The sequence below is a fragment of the Lepidothrix coronata genome, unplaced genomic scaffold, assembly GCF_001604755.1.
Source record: "Lepidothrix coronata isolate B3197 unplaced genomic scaffold, Lepidothrix_coronata-1.0 Scaffold26, whole genome shotgun sequence".
NCBI classification, from domain to species: domain Eukaryota; kingdom Metazoa; phylum Chordata; class Aves; order Passeriformes; family Pipridae; genus Lepidothrix; species Lepidothrix coronata.
Genome location: NW_016690206.1, coordinates 1,210,362 through 1,230,126, shown reverse-complemented (window position 1 = coordinate 1,230,126; position 19,765 = coordinate 1,210,362). Strand labels below are relative to the sequence as shown.

The following is a 19,765-nucleotide window of genomic DNA, read 5'->3' as shown; positions in this document are numbered from 1 at the left end:
TTTTAGTAAGTCTGGTTTTTTCTCCTTGTGCTAGACATTCAGTTTTGTCCTTTTGGTAATATAGATTAAAATGTCACTGCAGACAGAAGTCTCAGACTGAATTGAGAGTAAGTAATAGTTAGACTCATCCTGAATTTTAACAACAGAATATATTTGTGTCAGAAAATGCAATTTTTCTAAAGCAAGCTCCACTGAATTTGATCAAATTTTATTTTGGGAAGCTGTGCAATGTTCTGATAAGCAATTATAGCAATAATTGAATGTTCTTACTTTTATCCGACTTTGTTATCAAATATCTAGAGGGACTAGAATAAATCCAAGGTTGTCTTTCAATCTGATATCATTAAGAATAAATAAATAAATAAATGTCTTTAATTATTTTACTAGTATAGATGCATGTGGTACTTAAATGGCGTCTCTTAAAGCACAATACAGTAGAAAACATCAGTTTTCAAAGTTTTGAACAAATACATGAACAACAAAGATGTCAACTTCATAGGAACCTTTAAAATACCAAAACAGACAAAAAACAACCAACCAAAGTGAGGAGAAAATAAAACAGAAAAAAATTGAGCTGACTGAAAGAACTGGGCCTTTTCTTAATCTCAGCAAACACAATAATATCAATAAATCTGATGAAAATACTCCAACTAATGTAACATTATGAAGGTGTAAGGATTTCTGTGAGAGACTAGAAACTACTTTTAAATGTGTGCTCTTGCTCCATGAAACAATGCTTTTGAAGACTTTTGCTTAATGTCTCTATATAAGAAAAAGGTGTAAATATGAAAGAAGGGGTCTGCTTTGTTGCCACTTTTCCACTAAACATCGATTAAAAGATACATACTTCAAGCAAGAGTTATTTTTACCACTGTCACTCTATTATCTCATTTCCAATGTACCATGAAAATGTTACAGCACTTCGATGACAATAGCCTATGGATGAAGAGGCATCAGTTAATCTTGAAACTCGAAAGTCTAAAAAATTGTTATCAAAAGGAGGAATAAGAAAAATTACATGAGACTCCATTATACTATAATTTGAAAAAGTAATAGAAAGCCCTCAAGTCAAGGCCACTCTGACTTATAAATATTTATAAATCAAGATCTTGCTTTAATGGGAGCAGTGCGACTATTTTAATTTTTTGAATCTGAAGTGCACAGTTCCCTAGCTCTTAAAAAATCTTAAATGATAGCATAATATATTCCACTTTTTCACATTGTGAATGCTGGATGCCTTGTCTTAGTTTCTCAAGTGTACATTAGCTTTCATGTATCCAAACACATGTGTGTGTGATTTTATACTTTTGGTTTTGAGAAATACTGAAGTAAAAAGACAGAATCAGCTATTGTTAGAAATTTGTTTCCTGACTTCTTTCTAACTAGCTGCATTGCTGGCTTGTGGGTATGAGTGAAGCTCTGATGAACCTTTTTTAGTTGTTTTTCATTTCTGTTTGGGCTATGTGTAGCTTTTATTACTTTCATTTGAATACCGTCTTCATTAGTTTCTTCCACATTGTGCTAAGGTTTCATGCGACACAATCATCTTCCAAAGCTGAGTTGAATTAGTTTTGTTATTCATGCATACACTTCAAGCAAGCTGAGTTCTGTGTTGTTTTTATTTAAAATAACTTATGTTGGTCTAGATAAACAAAGTAATTTAAAGTAACGAATAACTCACGGGATGAGTAAGACAGAAGTATTTTAAAAACAAACTTGTAGCAATCACAGAATTACAGAATGGTCTCTTCTTAATGAAAAAAAAATCTTTGTTATTATAATATTGACTTTCTTTTCCCAAGGGTTTGATAACCCATGTTTTCTTTTTCTAACTAATATATCAAAAACATGCTTCAAATTGGTAAAAATTTTCTAAGAAAACTTAAAACATTCTAACAATGATAGTTACTGCAATAGTTTGTCTCTGATTTCACTTTATAGCATGTGCTGCTTTTTCACTGCTTATACACTCCACGTGCACTTCTAAAAATGTGTAATGAGTGCTAAGATGCACCTAGGGATTATGCCTCCTGAATTTTACATGCTTATGGAAATAAAATAAAAACACAATAACCTTACTTGTTTTTTACTTTCTTTTAAATTCTTCTCAGTAAATAAAAAATTATGATGACATGCAGGAGTGGGAGTTACGAGAATTGAATAGCTACTCTTGCTACATTTTACGTAGAATCATAGAACCATAGAATCATAGAATGCTTAAGGGGTTGGAACTGACCTTAAAGATCATTTTGTCCCAACCCCCACTGCCATGGGTAGGAACACCTTCCACTAGACCAAGTTGCTCAAGGCCTTTATCCAACCTGGTTTTGAACCTGCCAGCATGAGGCATCCATAACTTCCCTGGGCAACCTGTTCCAGTGTCTCACCATTCTCACAGTAAAGAATTTCTTCCTAAATTTTACCTAAATTTCCCCTTTTTCAATTTGTACCCATTACTCCTTGTCCTATTGCTACAGTGCCTGACAAACAGTCCCTCTCTGGCTTCCCTGTAGGCCCCCTTCAGATACTGGAAGGTTGCTATGAGGTCTCCATGCAACCTTCTCTTCTCCAAGCTGAACAGCCCCAGCTTTCTCAGCCTATCTTTTTAGGGGAGGTGATCTGGTCTTATCAATTTTGTGGCTCTCCTCTGGACTTGCTCCTGCAGTTCCACATCCTTCTTAATTTGGGGACACCAAAACTGTACACAATACTCCAGATGGGCTCTCACAAGAGCAGAAGAGAGGGGGAGAATCATTTCCTTCAAACAGGCCACAGTCCTTTTGATACAACCCAAGATTCAGTTTGGCTTTCTGGGCTATGAGCACACACTGCTCAGGTTGAACCAGCTCAGATTGAGTTTCTAATCAATCATCACCCCCAAGTCTTTCTCAACTGAGCTGCTTTCAATCACTTCTCTATCCAACCTGTAGGTGTGTCTGGGATTGCCCCAAGCCAGGTGTAGAACCTTGTGCTTCACTTTGTTGAACTTCATGAAGTTTGCATCAGCCCACTTCTCATCATGTCAAGGTTCCTCTGGATGGCATCTCGTCCCTCCAGTGTGTGAACTGCACCACACAGCTTGATGTCATCAGCGAACTTGTTGAGGGTGCACTTGATCCATGTCGCTGACAAAAGTGTTGAACAGTACTGGCCCCAGTACCAAACCCTGAGGAACACCACTCATCACTGGTCTCCATGTGAACAATGAGCCATTGACTGCAACTCTTTGCATGCAACCATCCAGTTATTCACTGAGTGGTCCATCCATCAGATCCATGTCTCTCCAATTTAGAGGCAAGGATGCCATGCAGGACAGTATGAAATGCTTTGTATAAGTCCGGGTAGATAACGTCAGTTGGTCTGACCTTATCTATCAACTCCATAGCTCCACCACAGAAGGTCACCAAATTTTTCAGGTATGATTTTCCCTTCCTAAAGCCATATTGGCTGTTACCAATCACCCCTTTGTCTGCCACATGCCTTAGCATAGTTTCCAGGAGAATCTATTCCATGATCTAGCCTGGCACAGAGGTGATACAGATTGGTCTGTAGTTCCTTAAATGTTCTGCTTTCCCTTTTTTAGAATTAGAGGCTAAATTTCACTTTTCCCAGTCATCAGGGATTTCACTTAATTGCCATGATTTTTTAAAAAAGATGGATAGTGGCTTAGCAACTCCACCTGCCAGCTCCCCCAGGACTCACAAATTAATCTGATTGTGTCCCATGGACTCGTGCACATTTAGATGTTCCTTAGATGGTCTCAAACCTGATCCTCTGCAACAGTGGGCTTAGGGTCTTCATTCTCCCATTCTCTGCATCTGCCTTTCTTGACTTGGGCAGTGTGGTTAGAGCATTTGCCATTGAAGATATATAAAGAATGTATCTTTATGATATTGTTCTTTCTCTAGAATCTAAATGAGCATATTTTCTTAGACTCTAGAAAGTTTGCGGTAAATGATGCCGACAAATTTTATTTTAGGAATTTGTGAAATCATAGTTACATACACATCTGTTGAAAATCTACTAAGGATTGCCTGACAGGAACATTTTTATGTAGTGCCCTATTTATGAGCTTCCTTACTTATCACATTTTAAGAGAATGTCTCCCTGCACAGATGACATTCAGTTTTCTAATTTGCTCTTAAAAAGACAATCCTTTTCAGAGATTTATTTGCTTAAGATAATGAGGTAGGATTACAGAGGAATTAACTTCAATGCTATTAAGTGGGTTGTTTTTTTTCCCCGTGGGTCTAGCCTTATACTTTCAGTTTGAAAGTAAGCTGAGATTTATTTTTCCTAGGCTACAAAACAAATTCAAGACCAGAAGACAAAAAGGCAGTTGAAGTAGTAATTCTTCAGAAGAATTAAGACACCACTGTCTTTGAGGTATGTTGGTTTTGGAAATGCTGTTAATTTTTTATTAATCTTGCTGCTATGTATGAGACTAATGGTGAGTGCTTTTGAACACCAGTGACTATTTCACATCTTCAGCTGTAGTTGATTTGAAAGGAAAATCCAAAATACACGTTTCTGGTTTTCTTTTCTTTTTTTTTTTTTTTTTGATAAGCATGAGGTATTGGTTTTAAATGTTCTTGTCTTTTATCTGACACTATTTTTCTGTCTATAAAATTAGATATAGCCGGATGCAAAGTAAAAAAGCTGGAGGTTGTATGTTCTTTCCGACTCAACAATCACAGTTTTCTTCATGTGTCGTAGTTACTGTGAAAAATTCCAAATAAGAAAGTTCAGGAAAAAGCTGTAAAAACTTTCCATTTTGTATGCAATATAGATTGCTATGTTTTAAATAGGTACAAGAAATATTTCTATCAGCTAGATGTTAAAGAGCACGATATAGAAATAAATTGTGAATAGAAAGTCATCAGTAAGTAGAGTGAGTAATGGAGGATAAGCTAAGGAAAATCATCGCTGCCTTACCACAGGTGTAAAAATAGCTTCTAACACTATTTTTCGGTTACAAAATATTTGTACTCAGTAATTGGGATTTCACTTTTGTAAATGTACAAAACAAGCTTGTGGGGAACTAAGTAAATGGAGTTGATGTTAATTTCATTTTAGGTCTAGTTATCACTTAGCATGTTAAACAGAGCTTAAACAGAGCAAATTATATCTTCTTACATTCAAAAAAATGCTGGAAATAATAAAATATAATTTCTATTACATTTAGGAAATATTTGTGTGTAGCTTAATTTTCATAGGACTCCTTTGAACCCTAGTTTTCTCTTTCATTCAATATATTGAGTTTCAAATAATAAGGTTTTTCTCTTAGAGAAGGCATTTTCTCACAACAGTAATACTGAAATTCTGCTATCTTTAATTACTTCAATCCTCACCTGAAGCTGCCTTCTTTTTGCACGAGATGTATCTCACCAGCATAGACTGTTTTCTCTTCTTATATTCCCATCGAATATGTGCAATTTTTTCATGTTAGACACGATAGTAAGACCATTTAGAACTTTTAGCTACTGACACAGACATCTTGTGTCTTGTTAAGTAATGTAAGTCTATAGTATGATACACAGATTTTGTCCAAAAATATATTTTCCACTTAAAAAACCCTAAAACCTCAAACCTGGCCAAGACTGCTGTCCTCTGGGATTCTTTCCTTTTCTTTTGCTTTAAATGTTTAATAATAAGTTTGCAGACTTTGAGGTTGAGAAGTTGAGTTCAGTAAAATATCTTTGTATAATATCATTCACAATGAATAGATTCAGAGCACCTTCTTGCCTCCTAGCATTTGTAACCACAAATACCTCTCTTTTATTGTCAGTCTTGTTTCCCTTCAAACAATATTTGAAGTACTGTAATGAATGACAAGAGAGAAATCATCAAATATATTTTCACATATTTAACCTATTATTCTCTTATCTGGCAGAACACCTAAATTTTGTATCAGAAAAATGACTTTAGCACTGTTGTTGAACTTTTGGTGATACTCTGCACACGTGCCAGTGACATCTGGGAATAATGTTTTCTGATAAATGAAAAGTCTCCGTTGCATTTTCCTGACTCCCACTGAGATACATATGTGTTCCTCGGGGCACACTTTGTCTTGCAGATTGTATTTGATTTGTAGTCCGAGGATAGAAGCTTATTGTATCAGTGTTAAATACATATAGCTGTCAGAAGCATGGTAAGGCAATATATTTATATTCAACCATTAGGAAAAATGTGTAAATAAAAACAGATCTCATTTTACTGGGTCTTACTGAAGCAAGACGCCAAGTAAAATATTGAATATCTTTTAATCAGTGTGTTTTAGCTTCAGATGTACTTGTGGTATTGATGTATTTTTGCCTAGCCTGATCCTTAAATGTTCCCACGCACTGTCCATTATTACATATTTTTTAAGCCTTTATAAAATCTTCATTTTCAGTTATGGAGAAATAATTATAAAACTGCAGGAAAAAAGTAATATATTATGAGGAAATACAAAAGAAGCAAAACCTATCTGCCCTTTCTCATTCAATCTTCCAGATTGTTTAATCTTGTTCAGTTTAGTATTTCTGTCATTTTTGAGGGTTATATGATGGACAGGTTAGCATCTGATTTCAAATGGATTTTAAATGGATTATTTAATCTGCAGTTCAAAATCTCTGACATTTTACAGAATGGTGTTATGGTCAGGTTACCCAAGTTACTTCAAATCACTTGATTATGGTAGTTTCCATGGTAAACATCGTCCTTCGTGTCAGAGGGGACTCTGACTTTGCCATGTGAGAACCTTTATATTATACAGTAATCAGAATAAGGGAGAGATAATTTTTGTAGCAAATAATTGCTCTCCAAATATATCATTCCTCAAAGTCTTCACACTACAGTTTAAAAAATGATTTTATGTTTATCTGACATCGTACTTTAATATCTTCTCCCAGTGATACAGGCCTTCTTGAGCAAGCAGTGCAAGGAATTACTAATGAAGTTCATGATGATGCTTTTGAAATAGTCTGCCTTACTGATTTAATAAACCCTAGTGCAATAAATTAATGAAAGACACTCTATACCAGATAAGTGAAACTTTTACATGTAACTTGTGTATCCATATTAGGTTGCTCCATGGCTAATAGCCCAACATTTCTCTGTTCCAAACTCAGTGATTTAGTTTTACTTCTCTGCTTTAGAATGAAGTCACCTGGTTTGACCAGTGCTCCTATGCATATTTCGTCTTTATATATGATTATACACACATTAAGCACATTTACAATTTTGTCTAAGGTACTAATGCATGCTGCATTCTTTTGATGTATTTACCTTTTAAAATTGCTACATGAAAATAGTTTATATATGGAGCACTCTGAGTTTTTATAAACTTCTGCATGTCTGTGTGAAAACCTCACTTGATAAATGCAAATGGAAGTTTAAGAGCTACCTTGTCCCAGATATATATTTATGATAGGGCTAAAGGAACTCTCAGCCTTCTTGCAAGGTTGAAATGCAGAACTGATATTCAGTGTTGCTAAATGTTGGCCTTACTTTTCAAGATATAAACCGAGAAATGAATTGCCTAAAGTAATGTATTTTTAGTCATCACTGGATTTTAGCCTACCTAAGTACTGCAAGACTAATTGGCATTTTACTTCCCTGAAAATCCAGAAACATTGCAGAATGTTTTAAGTGTTTTTTCAAATGGAGTTGAAAAACATTTTAAAGAAGAAAGTTGATTGAAGCTTACAAAAAGAGCCAACTTAGATTTTGAATATATGAAAAATATATTCTGAGCTTTTCAAGGTTTTCTACTCTGAAAGTAATTTTAAAAACTGCAATTATTTTGGGAAAAAAATCACAAAATAATTTCTTACTTCAAAATCTGTATAAACAGATCAACATTTTTCTCAGGCTTAAGAGGATTTGATTACATTTAAAATAATGATGTAAAAGGCAAAGGCACTTGATCAGAAACATATCACCCTGTATGTCTTGAAAAAAGAAAAAGTGTTTTGAGAGTATTTCAGATTGATCATTAGGGTCAGAAATTTTTAATAGTTTGATTGTGTAACAACCGCAATACTCAAGCATTCTTGGAAATCATGAAAATAGCAGATATTCAACCATCTCATTCAAATCTGTTAGAAACATTTCAAGACAATATTCTAAACATAAGGTCAAAACTTAGTAAAATGTCAGTCATTATTATGACTAGTCTGAACTAGAAGCTAATTTAGTTGGAACCTGTCTGCAGTTTTCCTTTGTGTAACCATTTTCATTTAAAAGTAAAAAAACTAGGTATTTTGTATCTCTTTTGTGAAATCAATCTCATCTTCAAGTAGCCTGTGTGCTCCCTTTTGTGGTTGTAAAGAAAATCATTGGATATTCATAAGATTGTTTTCCATTGTAAATTCAGTGGTGGATATTTCCTACTCTAGGACTAAAGCAGTGGAAGTACAGATGAGGATCACATGTGAAATGAAACAGCATGAGGAATCAGAAAGAAGGGAAAGAATTAATTGTATTTATGACTTCAGTTGAGGAAAGCAGCAGGAGATTCCAAATTGAGATGGCCAGGCTGATAACCTGCCTGTGCAGAGGAGGCGTATCTCTGTGAAGAGGCAGTGGGGCACAGCCCCACCTCATGGGGGCTGAAGTATCTCCCAAGAGCAGCAGGTGGTGAACCAAGGTCCTGGCACTTGGCCATGGTGCACTGCTTTGATGTGGGCTCTGCTGCAGAAGCCATACCCTTTGAAGCAGCTTGGGAGTGAAAGTCAGGTTTGTTTCTCACCTGCAAAGCACGTATTAGGTGATCAGCAGGGGGTCAGTCATTTTGTATACAGAAATTTGATTATAATTGGCTAGTTCTGACACTCGCTAATCTGCTATCTGTATTTGCACACTGTTTGGTTTTGTTTATGAGAATTTATTTAAAATCTAACAGATCCAAAAGGACACTGAAATTTAGACTTCTGTTATAAGTTTTTCCTGGATCTATATAATTCAAAGTGATTATTGATTTTTAACCATTCCAGTGAAATTGCAGAAGTGAAAAAAAAACCACACATACATGTATTTTTTTCTTTCAGAACACATGGAAGCTGCTTAGCACGTCACTAACAGCACCTGAAATCTAGGACTTATAAATGCACAAATGTCAGTTTTATCCAAAATGTTATTATTTCTGTGTTCTCCCAGTTCTGTGGGTTTGCTAGCAATATGAATTATTTTTTCCCAACAAACATTTGCTTATCCTTGTGATTTTTGATGCTTATTTCTTACAGTTACGGTTGGTTGTGGTTTTATTTTACACTGCTTCCTTATGAAACGGCTAAATAGCATAAAATAACTCTTTCAATATATGGATTAAGAAAGAATATCTCTTCCACACAAAAGAGTAGTTGGCCCTTCTATTTCTTACAGGGAAATGAGTTTAGTTTTAAAAGATACTCAAGTTCAAACAAAATAGTGTTTAAATTAACCTATAGGGTTGCCTCAAGAGGAATATGGACTAGCTTTCTTTTTTTCCTCAAACTCTGAAATCACAGTGTCCAGATTTGGCCCACACTCAGGGGAATTTTTTCTATTTATTTTTAATGGATCAGTTTTTGAACAATGAAGCTGCTCTTGAGATAACATTCCAGCCATCTATAGGTAGCACACAATTAACTTGAGGCACAAGGAGGAAAACCAGAAAGGAGACACATATAATATACAGACCATCTCTCTATGTTCTGTATTCTATGTCAATTTTAATGGGTCTGTAAATAGGTCACGGGAGTGATTGATATCAGCACTTAGCTTCCTAGGTGACATCACCCTCTGCTTCTTTACCTATTAGAGATTAAGATGTTGACACACAGAAAATTCTGCTTCCTGGCCTGAGAAAAGTAAGTAATTAAACAGTTGTAGACTTGACACTGTCTGAATTATTTACCAGTGCAGCTACAAAGTGGAGACCAACAGGAAAGAAGAGCACAGAGAGGATGAGGAAAGTGCACAGACATGCTTGCAGCCCATGTGTGTGAAGGACTTTAATTTAAAGAAACTATTTCAGAACAAGTCGAGGACAGGACCAACTCTGAGTAAAATGATGGCGCATTTAAAATCTTTAAGAAGAAAAACTGTTCAAAATACAGGCAAAAAAGCTTTGAGATGAAACAAAAAGACAGCTTTTACAAGGCATGGCCAAATGTACAGAGATCTTGGCATGAGAGGAGAGCAGTAAGTATCCAAAGAGCATGCAATTCAAAGAGAGAGTATCAGAAAGAAAAGATGAGAAGGGTGCCTTATATATCTGTACATAGAAAACTCATAAATGCAGCAAAGGATACAGCTTAGAATGGTTCTTAGTTTAAAAATATCTACTGTTTTTCAGAATGAACATACAAGGGTATCTGTATGTAAAACTGTACAACCCAGCAGGAACCTTTCACTCATCTTTATAAAAGTATTATGACTGAGTTGCTGTATGGTGAGGCTGAAAGAGCTTGATGCCATCATTAGTGATTTTTATTACTTTGTTGTTAGGGAGTCTCTCTCTTTTTTTCAGATTTTCTTTTACTTTTTGGAGGTATTATTTCCAAACACTGATTTTAATTTATTACATGAAATATTTAAAACCTGACTTCTGAGATTTTAGGAATTCTGTTGTTAAGAATGAAAAGACGAGGAAGTGTACTTTTTTGATTTTGTGTGTTAAGATATAGTTGTGTTTGAGAGAGACTGCTGGCTGGTATAAGATGATCTTTATTTTTGAGAGGACTATAAGGAACGTGGTTAGACATGGCTGTAAGAACTCACGCCTGATAGTAGGACCTGGCTGCAGAATGAATATAAATGACTGGATATGAGAACAGAGGAAAATGAATTTGTAAACTTTTGTAGTAGATAATACACTTAAGGCTCTGAGACTTAAGGGTCAGAGATTTCCATAACAATTGTGAGTTGAAACCTAGTTAATGTGTGCTACAGGTAAAAGGTTTGCTTGTATTCTTAATGTTCAGCAGGAATCCTCACAGGTACATCTGCAGGAAATAACAATTGACTATAGTATACAGGCTTTCAAATAAATCAGGAAAGGTTGTGTAAATAACATTTTGATGCTATTTCATACAGGCTTTCATCTCGTATCTATTTGCCATTTGAAATTTCTGAGTTTTGTGAAATGCACTGAAAATTTGTTTTAACAGCTGTGTTAGTTTTGAAGTTGTTTCTGTTGAGAGGCCTCAGTGTCATTTTGAAGTAGGAAATAGTAGGGATGTCCTATGAAATTCTGCTACGGTATTGCTCCTGACAAAAAGAAAATCAAATGCACTGATTTAGAAGCACTAAGAATAGGTTTAATCCAAGTCTGAAAGCTGTAATCCAAAGTGATACAGAAGCTGTAATGAACAAGATGAATGGCTTACTGGCACCTGATCTGACAGGGGAAGAAGCAGAAATTAGATACAATGTATATGTCAAAGATTAAGACCAAGTAGCTGCATCCATTTGATTGGTAAGGCTAGAGTCAATGGAATAATTTTTTTCCAAAATGTCACCTTTAATAGTTAACTTTAAAATAAGACTCAATTCTTTGTTAGCCTGTGGCTCAGTAACAGATCTGAATGCATCAAATCTCATTATTTTTCCTCAAGTAGAGGGAGAGAAAGCAGAAATTAAAGTAAAACACCCATGCTTCAAAAATTAGTCTCTTCTAAAGTTGTCTGTGTTTCTGAGCAATATGTTTTTCTAGAAATCACTGATACTATTAAAAAAAAAATGTAGTGGATACTAACAGTCCTTGACAGGTCATCTTACTAATCACTGGTCAGAGGTTTTATCTTATTTGCCTCCAGAGCTAAAACTGTGAGCAGAAATTGAGTTGTGAGCTGTAAGAAGAGAGCTGCTGCCCAGAATTTCCGGCCATACAGTAGTTTGAATAGATAAAACAGACATAAGCTTGAAACTTCATACAGTCTAATGAGATGAACATCAATATCTGGACATTTCTATTTTATGCTGTCTGTGAAGACCTATTCCCATGAAAAGCTTTAAAACTTGTGGACAAGAGATTTCTCACTCTCCTTTCTCATCTTCCTTCACTCTTGAAGTACATATGTGAGCTAATGGAGAAATCACTGATCTCTGACAACCACTAGTAAATATCTGCTGGTCTGTTGATGCAAGCTTTTACTCTTCTGTTTCAAACTTTTTATTCAAGACACCTTGTACCAGTATTACAGAAAGAAATGAGGTTTGCTGCAGTCTCATAAAGGTGTATCTCTGTCTGTACGTGCTTGTCACTTTTTAAACCACTTTCTACAGCAGTTGAATGTTTTTTTAAGGGATCCCAATGTTTTTTCATTGTTGCTGACTTTGGCTGATATCGGGACAGCTCTCTGAAGTGCAAGTCCCATCACAGAATTTTAGCTCCTTAGAAGTTCTTAGCTTTTCTAGACTCTCCTTGACTGACAGCAAACTTTCCAGTGTTTGGGAATATTTCTCCATATTGGTTGTTGGTTTTTCTTTCATGTAAGGGTATATTTTGAAATAATATGTGACCCCACAGGCTTTGCTTCTATTAAGGTGTTACCTATACGTTAATTCATCTCTCCTTGTTGCAACAAAGAATTTTAAGTTGAAAAAAATTACATGCCAAAATTTTCAAAGAGTATTTTAATAACTTATTTTAATTGAATGAAAACAGTGATCTATTCATGAACAATTTGGTTTACTTTTTCTGTAGATAACTGCAGTGAGAAACTCCTTATTTTCATTCATGTCAAAGTTTTTCAGAGTATGTGGAGAGTTTTAATTTCCATGTTTTAGTTCCTAAAATTCCTCAGGGTGTTTGAATTAGGAGACTGTGTTCATCCCTGCAATATACTATATTGCACAAGTGAAATAGTTCTTGATGTTTGAAAGGTAGAAGCCAACTGCATAAATTTTTGCCCCTCTTCTTAGTCCCACTTAATTCAACTGGACTTCATGTATCAAGATGAGCAAGTAAATGCAAAAAAATAATTGTTTTCGAAAGCAGATTTATACATCATCCAAATTTGAAAAAGAAATGCATTATGCATAAAGGATTTATTATTCTGTTCTGCCATTGATAGATGTGTAATCTCTTTTAAAAAGATTTATGCTGAACATTGGCAGCTGCTGTAATCCTGTAGTGTAAATCTGAATTGACAAATTTCACAATAAATAATTGTTCTTAGGATCTTTCCTAACATGATGCAAAATTATTTTTTACTCTGAATGCTTACAGTAAATTAAAGAAATAAAAATAATACAATGTATCTAAAACTTCTGCGATGTGATACTTTTTAATTGCCTGCATATTTTACATTTTGTTACATTACATGCTCAACCATCTACCTCTCAGAGAAGAACAAGAAATAATTTGGTCACATTTACATAATCTTCCAAATCCTAACAGTGTTTCATTGTGTTTCTTCTTAATAGAGTGACTCTAGCAGTTCCAGAGGAAGAAGGCTTAAGCTTTGAACATTTATTATTCATCTTTGACATCTATGGTTTTCAAGCAGTGTTAAGGTTAAATGAGAGTTCATTTATGCTCTATTTCATTTAGTAAGTGCTCTCATAATTAAATGCAGATCCGTGTAATTTAGTGGTAGAAAGAGAAATTCGTTAAGGCTCCTGAGTAGGAAAAAATGTTAACAGAACTGCAAAGGTTATAGAAATTTAGCTGCTGCTTAAGGTAAATTAAGCACAAATCACATTCCTGTAAAGTGAAAGAGATTGTTTAAACTGTAACTGACAAGAAAATTCAAAATTCATTTTCATCATCTGTGTACACCAAGAGCGAAAGTAAATGTGCATTTAATAAATCAACACAGTTCATATAGCTTTCATACATTTTGTAATGTATTTTCTTGTTGTATTAGGTATAATGGTTAATATTATTGCAAATACTCATGAAATTGTCACGGACTCTAGGTTATTTCAAATTTTATTTTTTAATGAAATTCTGAAAATGAACTGAATTAAAATGCATTTGCCTAGTATCTCTGGAAAAACAGGTAGCCTTTTGTTGTTTCTGGTGCCTAAATTTGCATTTCATCTAAACTGTTATTTTCAGGAAGTCATAAAAATCAAAGGGCCAGCAGGCTTTACATTTTACTTCTGTAGAGTTGAAGTTCAACACTGATTTTAATATTATTTGGATAGTGTAATAATCTGATACTAAGGAAACATGGAGGGTCTGTTTACTATCACAAAGTTAAAAATACTTTGGTTTTGGTTTAATTGTTTGTTTAGATACAGCTGAATGAGAGCAACATGCTTTCACCTAACCCTTGAAAATATTTTACTATTCCCATAGCATTTTTCTAATTATGGCAATCAAACATATTTTGACAAAGAATTAATTCCTAGAATATCTGATGCTTCTCCTGTAAGGTGAAAAGAGATTTTGAAAATCTGTAATAGTATTCTTCTTGAACTTCTATAAACTTTCTCTGTTCAATTATGCCACTCTAAATCTAGGATACTTTTTTATGCTCTTCTAACATTTCAATTATCTATGCCTTCAGTTAACTGTTTCTCTTGGTTATTTTTACGTTAGTTCAGTTTATAGGTTTTTCTTTAATACAAAATTGCTGTTACATACATGTGGTACTGAAAGGTGTAGACTTAGAGCTCTGCTGAATTGCCTCAAGTGACCTGTTCCACAACACTGCACCAGTGCCCATATGCTTGTGCATAGGTGCTTTTTGCCCTTTGGTTACTATGATGCAAATGTGGGGGTGGGAGTGTGAGGGAGAGGATAGCAGAGGTCGGACTAGGTGGACCTCTGAGGCTCCCTTCCAGATTCTGTGGAGGTTAACCTCTGTACAGTAGCAGTCTCTTAGGGTGTGCGTGGTGTAAATTACATGATACTAGAGCATCTGAGGAGCAACGGAGCATTTCCTGCTCCCTCTGCTGTGGTCTGGACTGTGTCCAGTTCTGAATGCAATGGTGCTGAAAAAAATCTTGCCTAACTTTCTGTTCACCACGGCTGTCCTCAAGTCACCTATCATTAGAACAGGCTTCCATTTCTCATTGTAAAAAAAAAATAAAAATAATAAAAGCAATCAACAAAACAAAACAAAAAACCAAACAGAAAATCCAGCTGAATTACAATTTCATTTCTGCATTTAATTTTTTAGAAAATCTGCCAGATAATGGAAAATACTCCAAATCAATGATGAGATATTTTCCTCCCCTACATTCCAAACTTTTCTCTGTTGTTTGATCTGTAAGGCACCTTCCAATTTAGATATGCGAATCTCATTAGCACGTTCTTTATACTTTTTTTCAAATTAATGAGGAATTTTATTAAAACATGACCTAGCACTCATCCCATTAACATTCAACATGCATGTCCTTTTGACATGATACATTTCTGGTTTTCACCGATCCACATTTTAAATACTAGCCAGTTTTCAAAGCAGCAGAGTTGGCATACCATGTTTTAGGGGCAAGTTATTGAATCCTAAAAACAATGAAAAGTAAAAAAGGTTTTCACTGAAGGAAAATGCACAGAGTTACATTCTACCTCTCTTTGAGCAATAGTCTTTTTAATAAGCTACCTAAACCTATTACCTCATAACTCAGTTTCAAAACAATTACATTTTATTTCTTGTATTAGAGAGATAAGAAAGACTAAAGGCAAATATTGCCTGACAAGCTCTTGTCATATTTTTCAAGGAAATACATCTTCAAGACCTAAATTTACAGCTCTTCACTCTGAAGAATATTATGTGGTAGCAGTGCTGGAAAATTTGTGTAGAAGTAGTGCTAAAGCATTGTTTCACTAGTTTGACCAGGTCCTCTAGTAATGTAACTAAGATGTCTAATATTGATGTGCTGCTTCAGGAGTTCTTACTATGCAAAGAGAAGAAATTCTTCACATAGTTTAGTTCAATTACATTTATTTGAAATAAAAAAGATTTTGTGTTCACGAGTGTATTTAGAAATGATATGATTCTTCGCTCTTCATCCTTTATCTAAAATAAGTAGATTGTTACCTTGTGATACTAACTCTAATATACCATATATATACATGTGTGTGTGTATGTGTGTGTGTGTGTGTGTGTGTATTCAGTGGTATAACTCACCAGCCTGGATTGAAGCACAAGATATTTATTTCAAGTCAATAGAAGTGCTTGTCTCAGTCCTAACTGTGTTTGTTTTCTATTTCCTCTGCCATGAATGTTTGAAATATATAATTACTTAGAGTTTTATTTCTTTTTTTTCCCCAGATGTTCTTCAAATAATCAGCATATTTGTTCTAATTTTATGAATGTTTGTTCTGAGAACTAATTTGATCTTAAGTATTTCACTTATGTGTGTAACACTGTGCCATCTTTGCATCACATGAGACGTAGTGAATGGTAGACAAGGAGATTGGAAACACTGGCTCAGTTATGTTTATCATCTGCAGTGTATAAGCTCTATTGCACCTCATTAAAATCTCCTTAAAATGTCAGTTCAAATGTACCATAAGAATGGCTGATAATTGTGTTACCAAAACACAGATAAAAAGAGAAAATGAGGTTCACATACATTTTCTTCAGCATTTTGAAAGATATTTATGTGGAAAAGTGGCTAATAGAAATAAGAGGACTTTGCCACTTATCATAAACTCAGTGTTGTGCCCTCACCAATATGTAGTAGACTACTTGAGATGAACTTTCTTCAGGAAGGCTGAGAAGCTCCAGTCATATTCCTGCACAAGCAAAGCACTGCAACCAGCATCAGTCTTTTCCTTTTGTACTCTAAAAATCACAGTGACTGATAACTCTTAAAATGGGTCTTCCCAGTATTCGTTTGTGATGTTCACTTGGCTTTCACACACTTACCTTCATTGACAAGTAACACAGTGAAGTCACATAGCTTATTACTTATGTTGCTTTGATAAAAAAACTTTTTGGTTTCTACTGGATTTAAGACAGTAACTTAAACATTATTCCTGAGGGAAAATATTAAATAAAAGAGCAGTGTTAAGTTCTAAACTTTCATTCAAACTAGACTATATCTGTTGACAGTGGGTTTCTTAGGATTTTGTTTGGTTTGAGGTTTTTTTTTTTTATTTTGGGGGGGTTTTTTGGTGTTTTTTGGTTTGGTTTTGGTTTTCGGGTTGTTTTTGGTTTTTTGGTAAATCTATAGTTCTCACCTCAGGCACAGATCCTGTTCTACTGATGTCATAGCAATGATTATTGGGGACCATTTCTGAGAATCCAACTACCTAATACTGATCACAAGTGGCATTCTGCAGGGCTCCGTCCTCAGCCCAGTTCTCCTCAACATCTTCATTAAAGTCTTGGACACAAGATTAGGAGGAATACCAATTTTGCCAACAACAAACTGGGAGGAGCTGTTGACTCCCTTGAGGGCAGAGAGGCCCTGCAGAGAGATCTCAAGAAATTACAGAGATGAGCAATCACCAACTGTATGAATTTTAACAAGGGCAAGTGCCAGATTCTGCACCTGGGACGGGGCAGATCTGGTTGTGTGTATGGACTGGGGAATGAGAAGCTGGAGAATAGTGTGCACAGAGGGACCTGAGGGTCCTGGTCGATGGCAAGCTGAATATGAGTCAGCAGTGCCCTGGCAACCAGGAGGGCCCACCATGTCCCGAGGGGCATCAGGTAAAGCATTGCCAGACAATCGAGGGAGGGGATTGTCCTGCTCTGCTCTGCACTGGTGTGGCCTGACCTTCAATATTGTGTGCACTTATGGGCACCGCAATATGAAAAAGACATTAAGCTGTTAGAGATCATCCAAAAAATAGTCATGAGGATGGTGAAGGGCCTTGAGGCAAAGCATATGAAGAGCAGCTGAGGTCACTCAGTCTGTTCATCCTGGAGGAGACTGAGGGGAGACTTCATTGAAGTCTACAACTTCCTTGTGAGGGGAAGTGGAGGGACAGGTCTCTTCACTTTCATGACCAGTGACAGGACTCAAGGAAATGGCCTGAAGCTGAGTCGGCGGAGGTTTAGGTTAGATATCAGGAAAAGGCTTTTCACCCAGTGGATGGCCAAGCACTGGAACAGGCTTCACAAGGAAATGGTCACAGCAGCAAGCCTGACAGAGTCTAAGAAGCGTTTGGAGAACACTCTCAGGTACATGGTGTGATTCTTGTAGTAGTCTCGTGCAGGGCCAGAAGTTGGACTTTGATGATCCTTGTGGGTCCTTTCCAACTCCACATATTCTATGATTCTATTATTAATTAAAAAAAAACATTTAATTCTGGATCAATGAGCTAAATTTAAAGGAGTTATGTGTTGATTTTATGTAAGATGGTGGCACATTTTAAGGACAGGTAATGAAATGGGACCAATTTATATAATCTGGTGTGGCAGAATCATTACTGAGTCAATAGTATTAGTTCATGTAAGGTTTTCATGAAAGATTTTAATTCTTTCCTGGTGCTTTATGATCCATAATAGGGGAAAAAAGTAAATATTGAAGAAATTTATATGAGAAGCTTGATTCCATTTCCATTGTAATTTTAGGAGTCCTCTCAATAGATATTGTATCTGACAAAATATTTCAAAAATAAATCAGCAAATTCCTTAGACATGCATTATTTATTACAAGTGCGTGACTTGTCCACTTTATTTCATATCTTTACATTTCACAGGTTTCAAAATAGTTTTAGGACTTGGTTTATGAACAATATTGGTAAATACTATAGTTAGTAATTTTATTATTAAATAATTAACCAAAACTAAAAGTTAAAACTGAAACTTATTAATCAGTAACACTAGGATATGGCCCACTTCTCTTTCTATTGGCAGATAAGATTACAAGCAACATTTTTCTCCTCCAAACCTAGTGGGTTTCAATGTTACTATAGCTTTTCATCTGAACTGTGTGGCTCATTGACAGTCTGTGCTGAAATCTGTTTTCACAATATCTGCTGTACTATGCTGTTAACCAAGCTCTTATCTGCTGTGACTAAGAGATTACATTTCCATTACATGGAAAAATTATTTTATTATTCCCTCCTACTAACCTCCTGCCCAAAACCAACTTCTAAAAAATTTGTTTTTACTGAAGATTAGACCTAGAAAATGTGTGAAAGAGTATCTGTCTGTGTAGGCAACGAACACAGTGGATGTGTGTAAGTAGTAAATTAGTTGGAAGTAAAGAATTTCTCTTGATCATTCACATACTTAAATTATATTGAAAAGTCATTCTCATTCAGATTAAGACAGAGGATATAATCTATTAGCTGGTGTAGCCTCATTTACTTCTGTATTATCACATCATTTCAGCTTGTGTCAACTCTTCACGTAAGATGTATGAGACGGCATAAAGAGATGTAGTAGCTAAGATTATTGAACTCAGATGGCACACTCTTATTTTTACATGGGTGCAGTTTGCCTAACCTTACCTTGGTATCACAGAATCATAGAATCGTTTAGGTTGGGTAAGACCTCTAAGATCATGTCCAACCATTAATCCAGCACTGCCAAGTTCACTAAACCATCTCCCTGAGCACCACATCTCCACATCTTTTAAATACCTCCAGGGATGGTGACTCCACCCCTTCCCTGAGCAGCCTGTTCCAATGTTTGACAACCCTTTTGGGAAGGAATATTTCCTAATATCCAATCTGAACCTCCCTTGAGGCAGCTTGAGGCCATTCCTCTGGTTCTATCGTTTGTTACTTTTGAGAAGAGACTGACATCCGCCTCTTTACAAGTTATTTCCAAGTGGCCTGAATTTTCACGGTGCATGATCTTCATCATGTTTTAAAATATGTAAAGCAAAGATACAGAAAAATAAAGATATAATCAGCAATATTTTGAGAATTTTTTTT

General features: G+C 35.4%; 1 protein-coding gene across 6 annotated transcripts in view; it reads left to right on the top strand.

Annotated features, from left to right (window-relative positions):
• CDH18 (cadherin 18) overlaps positions 1-19,765 on the top strand; it is a 486,743-nt gene that overhangs the window by 189,848 nt on the left and 277,130 nt on the right. For all 6 annotated transcript variants that reach the window (XM_017809411.1, XM_017809412.1, XM_017809409.1 and 3 more), the window contains one exon: positions 4,301-4,386. The gene's annotated coding sequence lies outside the window, so the exon portion shown is untranslated. The remainder of the gene's footprint in view (positions 1-4,300; positions 4,387-19,765) is intronic.